Here is a 12,386-nt window from a genome sequence, read left to right on the forward strand (position 1 = left end):
TTTAAAATGACTCATTCTTGCCAAACACAGCATAACAACTCTTCAACATTCTCTTTCCCTTACAACTGCTTCCACTTTCATTATGTGAACACAGCTGTATTATGTGCCTCCTCTCCTTGCCTAACATGCTTTCTTTATTCTTTCTGGGTTTTTTTTCCAGAGTTCAAGAAGATTTACATTTGGAGTTAAATGTTTCAGTGATTGCTCTGTTGAGTTCCATTATACCAGTATAGTTAATCAAAGCAAGTCTAGCCTTGCTACAATGATTCATTGCATGGTTTTCAACTTAATCGTTTACAGAGAATGAGTACACACATTATCAACAGAGCTGGATTTCTTCAACAGCCTGAGTGACATGGTGCTGTAAAGACTTTGTCAACTGCTGCTTCCAGGAACTCCACAGTTGCTAGCATTTGATCAAATATTTCATTGAATACAACGAGGCAAGTAGGAAGCCCTAAGAAGAGGCAGTAGAGTAGAGGAAATATTGACCACTTACAGCCATGCTAGGCTGATGGGGTCCTTTGATTTGTATAGAGTACTTTCTTCAGTGTGTGTGGTCTTCACACTTATAATCGACAAGAAACCTTTCTTCACTCTCATTCCTAATCCCATCATAAACTATTGGTTGTTGGCATCTGGGTAGAGTTGGGTTCAGCAGACCTTTGGTTTTGGAATTGCCTGAGGGAGGTTGGGGATTGTTGTTTTTAAACTGAAGAAGCTAATTGTGTAAGTATTAACATATGTGAGTCAGGCCTACAAAGACTTGTTCCTGAGCAGCCAACAAAGATGCCCCTGCTAACTCAAGATTCTTGGGGGAAGGGGTGGCAAAGGAAGCGGGAGAAGAAAAGAGAAAAATGAATGTTTGCATCCAGCTAGAACTGGTGCACACTGGAGTTTGTTCTGGGTTCCTGCAATGCAGCTGTTAGTTTTCAGGGTTCTTCCCAGATAGCTGTTTTTTAAAACCAACATATGTAAATTTTTAATGAAGTTATACTTTTTTCATTTTCTGTTTTGTTTTGTTTTGGTTTTGTTTTTGAGGCAGGGTTTCTCTGTGCAGCCGTGACTCTCTAGGAACTCACTATGTAGACCAGGCTGGTCTCAGATCCACCTGCCTCTGCCTCCGGAGTGTTGAGATTAAAGGCCACCACAGCCAGGTTAAGTTATATTTTGTAAAAGGTACGATGTACTCAAACTTAACACTTTCTAAATATTGTGATATCTGTGCTATTGAAGTCGCTGTAGCTTTGAGGACTATTACAGGATGGCATGCTGTGTCACATAACACTCACAAACAACTCTTAATGGAATTAACTAGTGGTTGGTCTCTGAATCCACTACTGAATAAGCTACAACTTTGTACATCTAACTGCAAACTTTCCCAAGGAGTCACTTACCAAAACTGCATGTGTTGGAGTTGATGTTTCAGTTGAGACAAATCTAATCCCAGAAATGTCCAGCTCCATTGGAGGATGGTGTGTGCTTTTCTTATCCCAGCTGATCACTCCACTCCACGCCCTCATGCCAGGACACACTGAAAAGTTCTTCCTGGGATGATAGTCTCATTAAAACACCCCGATAACTACAATGTACAAATTGTCAAATGTCACTGTTTTTCAATTCATCTTCAAGTCCCCAGCTTTCGCTGACACTTTTCCCCCAGTGCTTTTATTTTGTCTTCAAAACCTGTAGCATGGAGGCTCTACAATCAGGATGTGAAACAGTAGCAATTTCACACACATGCAAGACACACCTGCCTGTCACAGAGGGCTTGTAGAGCACTGGGCCCTGGACTCACTGTACTATTTTTTTATTTTGCCATGCAGATTGGCCTTCTGTGTCTACAGGAAACTGACAGCAATTTTTTCAACCAAATACTATATTACTGATGTGGATTCAGGAAATATGTGATTCAGTATCTGGAAAACAGAAGCTACCAGCCTGATAAAATTGTACCTGGCTGCTTCAGGTACCTAGACCATTCTTTGTGAGGATACTGAAAAACCTGGAGCATAAAGTCACTGAGGGTATGTGTGCAGGTGTGTGTGTGTGTCTGTCTCTGTCTGTCTGTCTGTATCTATTATGCATTCTACCGTATTTGTGTCATATTCAAATATCATTTGTGGGGAAAATGAAAAGCACACACACATCATGGTACCAGTATTTCTTGGATGCAATAATTTATCCCCACACTTCCCAAAGGTCTTATGTGATAAGCCCAAAGCCTCTTCTGAAACATCTCAGCCTTTTTGTTCATTATTGGTACCATCTGCACCAAGAAACTCCTTCAGCTTTACCGATGGCCCTTGTGGCCATTGTGTTCTCACAAGCTTGTCTGTGATGGTATAAAGATGGTTTCTTCAGAACCATTAGTCACAGCAAATACTTTCTTCCCCTGTTCCTCCGTCAACACTCCGGCCTGCTGGGCAGCTTCCAATGAAAAACCACCAGCAAGTTTCTGCTCATTGCTGCTTTACAGATCATGTGGTACACTGCAGTTAAACACAGATCACACTCTTTCCAAGAAGCCTTGTTACAACATTGAAAACAAAACCAAAACCACGTAACAAACAAAACCAGCAAAGCTCTGTGAGCAGGTGTTTCTATGCAAAAGTGATACCATGGAAAGAACAATTCATGTACCCATAAAACCCCCCAGAGAACTGAAGACAGCTGATCTAGAAATTTTCTTAATTATTAGATTCTCTCTTTAGCTCCGTTCAATAGAAATGCAGTACACAGCCTATTTCCCCATTCATGTATGCACTTTCAAATTACAGAATAAGGCATTGTGTACATAGTAGGTGCATGGAAACACTAACTCATCGGCTGGCACTAGAAGCTGTGCAACTCTACACATTGAACCATTTAGCAACTGCTTCCACCAAAATGATTGCCCTGTTGACATGAAAATGCAAAGTTGGACCTCACAGGTTGGGCAGCAGTAAATCTCACCTAATATTTTAACCCAGTATGTCAAGACTCTGCTTGGATGGAGGAAAGCTAGGAACACAGGGGTTGGATACCTGAAGATTTGCCCTCCCACACTGTTTTACAAAAGAATATACCAGTTCACTTAGATTGAACTGGAAAAGAATATTTTTTAATGTTGATCATATGCTATAAGCTTTTAGGATTAAAGCAATAATAATGATGTGTTTTAGTGTTGTGGTTCAAGTTAGTTGAAAGAGCAATTTTCATTCTAGAGTCTGGCTTTAGGCTGCAGATAAGTTCTATGACTTTGGCCAAATCGCTTTGATCCTCTTATATAACTATGGACAAGGGGAAATAATACTTTATTGGGAAATTTTGCCTGTAGTTCCAGAAAGTGAGAATTCTTGCCTGGCTTCTACACAGGGCTCAGAGATGTCCAGGCCAGGAGGTCCTAGTGTATTACTGGCATGTGGCAGCCGGGAAAAGACGTTGAAGGGATGGAAAGGCACAGGGAGCTTTCCCAGCAATAGGCGGGATCCTGGCCTCTTGCATCTCCAAAGCACTCAGTTTCACTGAACACAGATGAAGGGGAGGCCTCTATAGATTTATATACCGATCTGCATGCTGGGGCTTCAAATGTGATTCATTATGTGCCATTTCCTCTACACCAATCCATCTGCTAAGGTTTCCTTCTGCAGTGCAGAAGGAGCTCGAAGCCGAAAGGCGGTTTTAACTGAGAGGAGAGGAACAGCTCGAGATGGTTAGCACCACCTGCACTCAGAAAGATTCAAGATGGTATTTGTCAAATATTGGAAGATGTGTGTCTGCTAGCTGAGGGATAACGGGATGTTTTCAGAGACTGTTTTAAAGTTCTACGGCCAAGTGTAAAAGCTGCATTTGCTTCTCATAACAGTGGTGATCGTTTCTCTCGTGAAATGTTTATCTACTGATGATCTCATATGGCTTCCTTTGGATTGTCGTCTTGTTTTATTTTCTCTCACCAGGAAAAGCAAACATCTTGGTTTCCATCTCTTTCTATTGTATGTGCTAAGTGTGTGCCACATTGAAACAAAGCCTGTGCATTTCCTAGGAACTGGATAAGTACAGACAGCTAGGTGGGTCTTCATAGGAATGTTGTAGTGTGGGCATTTGGTCATGAATGTCTGCTGATTCAGAAAGAGGTAGAAGAATAAAACAGATAGGAAGAGCAGGAGCAAGACTGGGAGAAGAGAGAGACTACATTATGCTCAAGGGGACAGCAGCTAGGTGGATGAAGAAAACATCACTCGATCCAACTTTCAGGGTGTCTCAGTGTAATTCTGATTCCACACAGTGACCCTAAATGCTATGTTGAAAGCAGCTGGCCTTCAGCCACAAACACAAAAATGATGCATTATACATATATGGGCATTTAACATTTTTGTGTTTTGATTTATTCCCATACACATTAAAATATAACATCACAAAATTATATTTAGAACTTGGCAAACATATTTTGTAGCTTTTCATTTTATCCCCCAAAACCATTTTTGTCATTAGAGTAATAAAGGGGTGGCTTAGACAAACAGTATAAAGTATCTTGGTGTGACTCTGACCAAACAAGTGAAGGATCTGTATGACAAGAACTTCAAGACTCTGAAGAAGGAAATGGAAGAAGACCTCAGAAAATGGAAAAATCTCCCATGCTCATGGATTGGCAGGATTAATATAGTTAAAATGGCCATTTTGCCAAAAGCAATATACAGATTCAACACGATACCCATCAAAATTGCAACTCAGTTCTTCATAGAGTTAGAAAGAGTAATTCTCAAATTCACCTGGAATAACAAAAACCCAGGATAGCTAAAATCATTCTCAATAACAAAAGAAATTCTGGGGGAAATCAGTATCCCTGACCTCAAGCAATACTACAGAGCAATAGTGTTAAAAACTGCATGGTATTGGTACAGTGACAGGCAGGCAGATCAATGGAATAGGATTGAAGATCCAGAAATGAAACCACATACCTATGGCCACTTGATCCTCGACAAAGGAGCTGAAAACATCCAGTGGAAAAAAGATAGCCTTTTCAACAAATGGTGCTGGTTCAACTGGAGGTCAGCATGCAGAAGAATGTGAATTGATCCATCCTTATATCCTTGTACTAAGCTCAACTCCAAATGGATCAAGGACCTCCACATAAAGCCAGACACTCTGAAGATAATAGAAAAGAAACTGGGGAAGACCCTTGAGGACATCGGTACAGGGGGAAAGTTCCTGAACAGAATAGCGTATGCTCTAAGATCAAGAATTGACAAATGGGACCTCATAAAATTACAAAGTTTCTGTAAGGCAAAGGACACCATCAAAAGGACAAATCGGCAACCAACAAATTGGGAAAAGATCTTCACCAACCCTACATTAGATAGAGGGCTAATATCCAATATATACAAAGAACTCAAGAAGTTAGACCCCAGAAAGCCAAATAACCCTATTAAAAAATGGGGTACAGCTAAACAAAGAATTTTCACCTGAAGAACTTTGGATGGCTGAGAAGCATCTTAAAAAATGATCAACTTCATTAGTCATTAGGGAAATGCAAATCAAAACAACCCTGAGATTTCACCTGACACCAGTCAGAATGGCTAAGATTAAAAACTCAGGAGACAGCAGGTGTTGGCGAGGATGTGGAGAAAGAGGAACACTCCTCCACTGCTGGTGGGGTTGCAAATTGGTACAACCACTCTGCTGGTGGGGTTGCAAATTGGTACAACCACTCTGGAAATCAGTCTGGCAGTTCCTCAGAAAACTGGGCACATCACTTCCAGAGGATCCTGCTATACCACTCCTGGGCATATACCCAGAGGATTCCCCAGCATGTAATAAGGATACGTGTTCCACTACATTCATAGCAGCCCTATTTATAATAGCCAGAACCTGGAAAGAACCCAGGTATCCCTCAACGGAAGAATGGATGCAAAAAATGTGATATATATACACAATGGAGTACTATTCAGCCATTAGAAACAATGAATTCATGAAATTCTTAGACAAATGGATGGAGCTGGAGAACATCATACTAAGTAAGATAACCCAGTCTCAAAAGATTAATCATGGTATGCACTCACTAATAAGTGGATATTAGCCTAGAAAATTGGAATACCCCAAACATAATCCACACATCAAATGATGTTCAAGAAGAACGGAGGAGTGGCCCCTGGTTCTGGAAAGACTCAGTGTAGCAGTATAGGGCAAAACCAGAACAGGGAAGTAGGAAGGGGTGGATGGGAGAACAGGGGGAGGGAAGAGGGCTTATGGGACTTTCGGGGAGTGTGTGTGGGGGGGGGGGGGCAGAAAAGAGGAAATCATTTGAAATGTAAATAAAAAATATATCAAATAAAAAAAAAAGGGTGGCTTAGAAAATAAGAACAAGACGGGCAGTGGTGGCGCACACTTGTGATCCCAGCACTCTGGGAGGCAAAGGCAGGCAGATTTCTGAGTTCGAGGCCAGCCTGGTCTACAGAGTGAGTTCCAGGACAGCCAGGGCTACACAGAGAAACCCTGTCTTGCAAAAAACCAAATCCAAAAAACCAAAAAAAAAAAAAAAGAAAGAAAGAAAGAAAAAAAAAAAGAAAAAAGAACAATTGTATCTATAATATAATCCACGACTACAATAAAAACAGTGCAATGTGCTATTTACCTTTTATATATGTGACAGGGACTATGTAGCTTCATGCTGGCACTACAAGCCTCTGCCACCATGACTAGCTTGCCTCTTGCCTGTTTCCTTCAACACTGCATTTCTACAAAACTATAGTTATTTACATATTACTCTAATTTCATTTCTGTTGCTAAGACAAAAAACCCCTTCATTTAAAAGGGTTTAAATGAAAATTTCCCTCTAGGCTTAGGTGTTTGAATAGTTCATCCCCAGTTGGTGGTGGTGTTTAGGTAGTGTGGTGATTAGAATAAGAATGCCCCTCCTAGGTTCAGGTATTTGAATGCCTAGTCACCAGAATGTGGCACTGATTGATTAGGAGTAGGTAAGAGATAAGCCCTACAGAGTGAGTTCCAGGACAGCCAGTAGGTGTGACCTTGTTGAAGGAAGTGTGTCACTGGAGGTGGGTTTTGACATTTCAAAAGCTGGTGCCAGGCCCAAGCACCCTTTCTCTCCAGGTCTGCAGACCAGAATATAGCTATCAGCTTCTGTTTCAGTAGCCATGCTACCCACCATGATGATAATGGACTAAACCTTTGAAACTACAGGCAAGTCCCCAATTAAATATGCCCTTATATATGAGTTTCCTAGCTAGGCAGTGGTGATGCATACTTTTAACCCTAGCATTTAGGAGGCAGAGGCTGACAGATCTCCACTAGTTTCTGTAAACTGGTAGGCTAGACTAGTCTACAGAGCAGTGTCTCCTTCCTGCTGCCTCTGCTCCACAATCGTGGACTCTTAACTCTCTGGAAACGTAAGCTCAAGCAACCGTTTTCTCCTATAAGTAGTTGCTTGGTCATAGAATTTTGTCACAGGAATGGGTAAGTGATTGAAACACAGTCCATCCCTGTAGAAAACCCAAGGCAGGAACGTAAGAAGCTAGTCAAGAACACAGAGAATCAAATGCATCCATGCACCCTTCATGCTTCATGTAGCTTTCTAGGAAAATGGTGTCTAAGTCATCAGTTAACAATCCCCCACAAGTATGTCTACATCAATTAACAATCAAGACAATCCCCTATAGACATGTCCACAGGCCAACCAGATCTAAATAATTCCTTAACTGTAACTCCTCCCAGGTGATTCTAGGTTGTAAAAAGTTGGCATTTAAAAATAACCATTGCAGCTGGGATTGGTGGCGCACGCCTGTAATCCCAGCACTTGGGAGCCAGAGGCAGGCGGATTTCTGAGTTCGAGGCCAGCTTGGTCTACAGAGTGAGTTCCAGGACAGCCAGGACTATACAGAGAGACCCTGTCTCAAAAAAACAAAAACAAAACAAAACAAAACAAAAATAACCATTGCATATTTAAATAGTCTATCTTATGTATGCTATAATAACATTATATTTTTATCATCCTTGTTTATATATATATATATATATATTTTTTAAGTTTTGTGAGACTAAGTACTGTGGATCGACCTAACTAGGGTGAGGGGACTGAAGATAGGAGGGACACACATATACATGAATGGAAAATCTGTGTTTGGGTGGGCTGCATTAGTTCTGATCAAGAACGCTAACTGAAAAAACCTGTAATAACATCAACCTGTTATTTTTATACACGTGACCCAAGGAGGTAAACTTATCATATACAACTGAAAAACAAGGCAGCTTTATGGTATACAGCTGAACAAGGAGACAGGGTTAACTAATCTCAATAGAAGATCTCTTTAGGGGAGCAGTCTCAGTTTGCTGTCATCCTGAAGGAGAAAACTGTGGTTGATAGTTTCTATATACACTGTCAACATTCCCACTCAGACCAGAGGAAATCTGTCATTCCTCTGAACCTCACCTTGGAGAGCTTTGGCACTCCTATGGATCTGAGGCCTTGGGGTCCTTGACATGGCCATAGCCAAAGTCAAACAATAAAGACTCACTCAGATCTCTGTCTGCAATCCACAGCTACAGATATGGATCAGTGGTAAGGAGCTTGTTCAAAACCAGAGGACCTGAGTTTAGATCTCCAGCTCTCATTTAAAGGTGAGTGCAGCCAGTGTCTAACCCCAGCACAGAAGAGTGGAGACAGGAAGATGCTGGGTCTCATTGGCCAGCTAGTCTAATCAAAATGACACGCTCCGGTTTTGGTAAGAAATGTTGTCTCAAAAAAAAAAACAAAAAACAAAAACAAAACCAAGAACAAACAAACAAATGAAAAACAAGTTGAAAGTAACTGAGACATCCTGACATCAACCTCTACATCTCCCACACAGATAATCATACCCACAGGCACATGTCCATGCATATATACATACAATCATATACCATACATACAATACACACACACACACACACACACACACACAGAGACACACACTAAAATAAAATAAAGTTTAATAGTTGCATTGTATTTCCAAGCAGGGAACAATTTATTTGTCCTAATACTAATTCCAAAGGCTATCCATGTGCTATGTTTAAAAAAAAGTTCAAAAGTAAATATAGCTACTTGGAAAAAATAGCAATGTTACTTTGAAACTATAACTCTCCTAAGATATTATGGACTGTAATGTACAGAAGGACAGTATGGGGTGCTCTTTTGGTATCCTCCAGAGAATATTTTGGAGAGCTTAACTATTAACTATTGATTTTTTTTTCCAGATAGCTAAATTATAAGAACATTTTTTCGCCAAAACAACAAAAACTTTAAGGCCATGTAAAAACATCTTTTTCATATTGAGACTCATTTCTTGAGGGTAAATTCTTAAAAGTTAAAAACAAAATATCGCAAATGGAAGCTTTTGTGTGAGTTTAAGGTTTTAATATCCATCACAAATATTGCCAAATTCGCTTACCAACTGGTTCATTGGTACATAGGTATTCATACAACAAATTCAATGTCATTCTAGAACCACTGTGATATTACAGACAATTCCTACTGCTCTTGGATTTTAATGTGGGTAAGAAAACAAATCAATATCTATTCAGCAATACTATTTCCATACTATGTTAGGCACACACTATAATTTTTTCTAAGGCATATCCTTGTGAGATTTAAGGACTCTGTGAGCCACAGTAAATGTCATGTCTTGGGCTTCACCTTATACACAGTGTTGGGGTGATAATTAGAGACTATGCCTTCCTGAGTTAATGCTGGTCTTCCATAGAGAGTTAGTTCTCAAGAAAGCAGATTGCTACAAAGTAAGCCTGTAGTTAATCAAATTTAAATTTATCCCTGTCTAGCTTGTGAATGAATGAGACTCATTCTGTGGCTATTTTATTTGGCTTTGCCAATTACTGGGGCATAACCCCTTATCTACTCTTCTAAAGGCTGACCTGACTACTTCCCCAGTGGGATACTACAAATACCTGCTGTTTCTCCTAACCACGTGCACAGGATCCATCTCCCCTCTTGGCAGCTCCTCCTCTTTCCTCTGGTTCTTTTTTCTCTTCCGCATTAACTCTAAACCCGTACCTCTAATCCCTCCAATAATTGGCCTTAGCCATTTTTGTTTAACCAATAGTTTTAAATTAAGAAACAAGGTTTGCACAATAAAAGCTGGTAAATGTTCACTTGTAGGCCTAGACCTTCCTGGTGCTGAATTTAGCATTACAATACACAGCAACAGACCAAACCTCACCACAAGTCTATACTCTCTGTATTTGCTCTCTTATTCTGGAAGCTGTCCCATATTCATTTATTTATCTACCAGGTTTTGCAAAGCCAGCAAGCCCTGACCAGGATACCAGCACCCTTTGCGTTTATATATATTCAGATTATAATCTAAGGCTACAAAGAAACTGAAGGTTACGCTAGTTCTTTTTAAAATACCTAGATAGAAAAAGACACATGGTATATGTGTCTTTGCACATACCCTGCAATTGAGCAATGATAAAATGCATGAATCCATACACCAAAATGGTTTTTTTCTAACCACCTATTTAGAAACAGTCCTCTTTCCCCCATCATCCCTTACCACAGTGCCAACTACAGAGCATTTAGCCAACTCTGAACTACCAGTGACCAAGTTATGCCACAGACTTTTCATATAGCTGATGGGACCTTGGGTGCTTGTAAGTGTTCATAGAAGGAATGGGACGAGAGGCCAGCCTTGGGAGACAATGCCCTTTGTTACCTACGTGACCTCTTAATCTTCTTTGAGCCTGAGAGTATGAAATAAACAAATATCCTTTCATGGGTGCGTAGGAGCTCAAGCAGACAGAAAATTACTTTTGAGAAGTCAGTGCCACATGTAGGAAGTAAAGCGTAATTATTGTTGCTTTCCTCAGTGTCACAGTGACCGTCTTAGCCAGTGGGGAAGACAAAGGTAATGAAGGCCACTTTTCCTTGGGGATCAAGACCGGAGGTAACACCAACATTTTCTGAAGAACAAAGGTCTCCCCACTTGTTAGGTTGCCAGATTCTTTAGAAGTTGTTAGATGCAACAAACCTCAGAGTAATTTTCATGTTGACAACTGGGATTACATGGTATCTCTTTTATCCTAGACTTTTTGGTAATACTAGTTTTATTGGGTTTTAATCAACATGATTTTTGGAAAGGCTTTGAAGTTTAATATAAAGGCACCGTGAATAAAGGTGAGTGGGAAATAACAGCACTGTGGTAGACCTAATAACAAGTAAGTGACAAAGCAGTGTAATTATATGTATTTACAGCAGACTGTAACTTTCATAAGACCTAGATACAAAGGCCTTTGGAATTTCCAAATCTCTAAGTCCAGAAACAGGAGCATGGCATTTCTGCTGAAAGCCCCGACTCCTGGATATCAGTGAATTACCTGCAAGCAGATATCCTCGCTGCTTCCCAAACTCCCAGTTATTATCCAAGAACCCATCATTTATTTTCCAGTTTTGCTGAGGTCTAACTCCTATACAAAGCTGTATGTATTTATTACATTCAACTTGAGAGGTTTGGACATGTTCATACACCCATAATAGCAGTCATTATCATTACAGTCAAAGGGAAAAATACCATGTCCTTCATTTCTAAAAGTTAGTTGTACCCAACCATCTCCCTTCCTTTTCCCCTCCATCCTATCTTTCCTTCCATTGATCCTTGACTATAAATGACAGCATGCAAATATTTCCTGTGTATCTTCTTGCATTTCTTTACTCCCATACTATCTGTTAGCTTTAGAGGCAAGGGAATGGTTTAATAAATAAATAAATAAATAAATAAATAAATAAATAAGATGGATGTGTTTATTTTGTTTGACTCATTACATGATAACTGTGTTACTCCTGTCTCTAATGTTTTCTTCTATGAAGAAAATCCATAGGAAAGAGCACACGTAGGCTTCTCCCAGCATGCACTCAGCAGCATATAAAGACGCCACCCACCTGGGCAGTGGCGGGAGATATTTCATCTAGTGTGCAGAAATCTTGGATGTCTCTCAGCATCTGACAGTAAGCATCGTCCCTGACAACAAATCATCTGACCTTAAATCTCAGCAGGGCAAAGTATGGGGAAGCCTAACTCAGAGAGAATTAGAATAACAATGAACTCAGGAATAGCTGAAGTCTTTAGCCAGTCTCTTGTCCTTTCTTATCTCTTTTAGACTTTCATGTCCACAAACTCCATTCCCATCTTTTGCTCTGTTTCACAGATTATGCTTAGTGGGGCAGAACCTGTGATCCTTAATGAAGACCCACAGTCGAAGGGTGTGTCTCCAGTTCAGAAGAGTGGCAGGAAACCCATATGCTAATACTCCTTAAGCCCTATTGATTAAGTGGGGGAGGAAAAAACACCTTTTTTAATCTCTTTCTTCCTCCTCTTCCTCCTCTCCCTCCCCCTGCGTTA

The sequence above is a fragment of the Apodemus sylvaticus genome, chromosome 1, assembly GCF_947179515.1.
Source record: "Apodemus sylvaticus chromosome 1, mApoSyl1.1, whole genome shotgun sequence".
NCBI lineage: Eukaryota > Metazoa > Chordata > Mammalia > Rodentia > Muridae > Apodemus > Apodemus sylvaticus.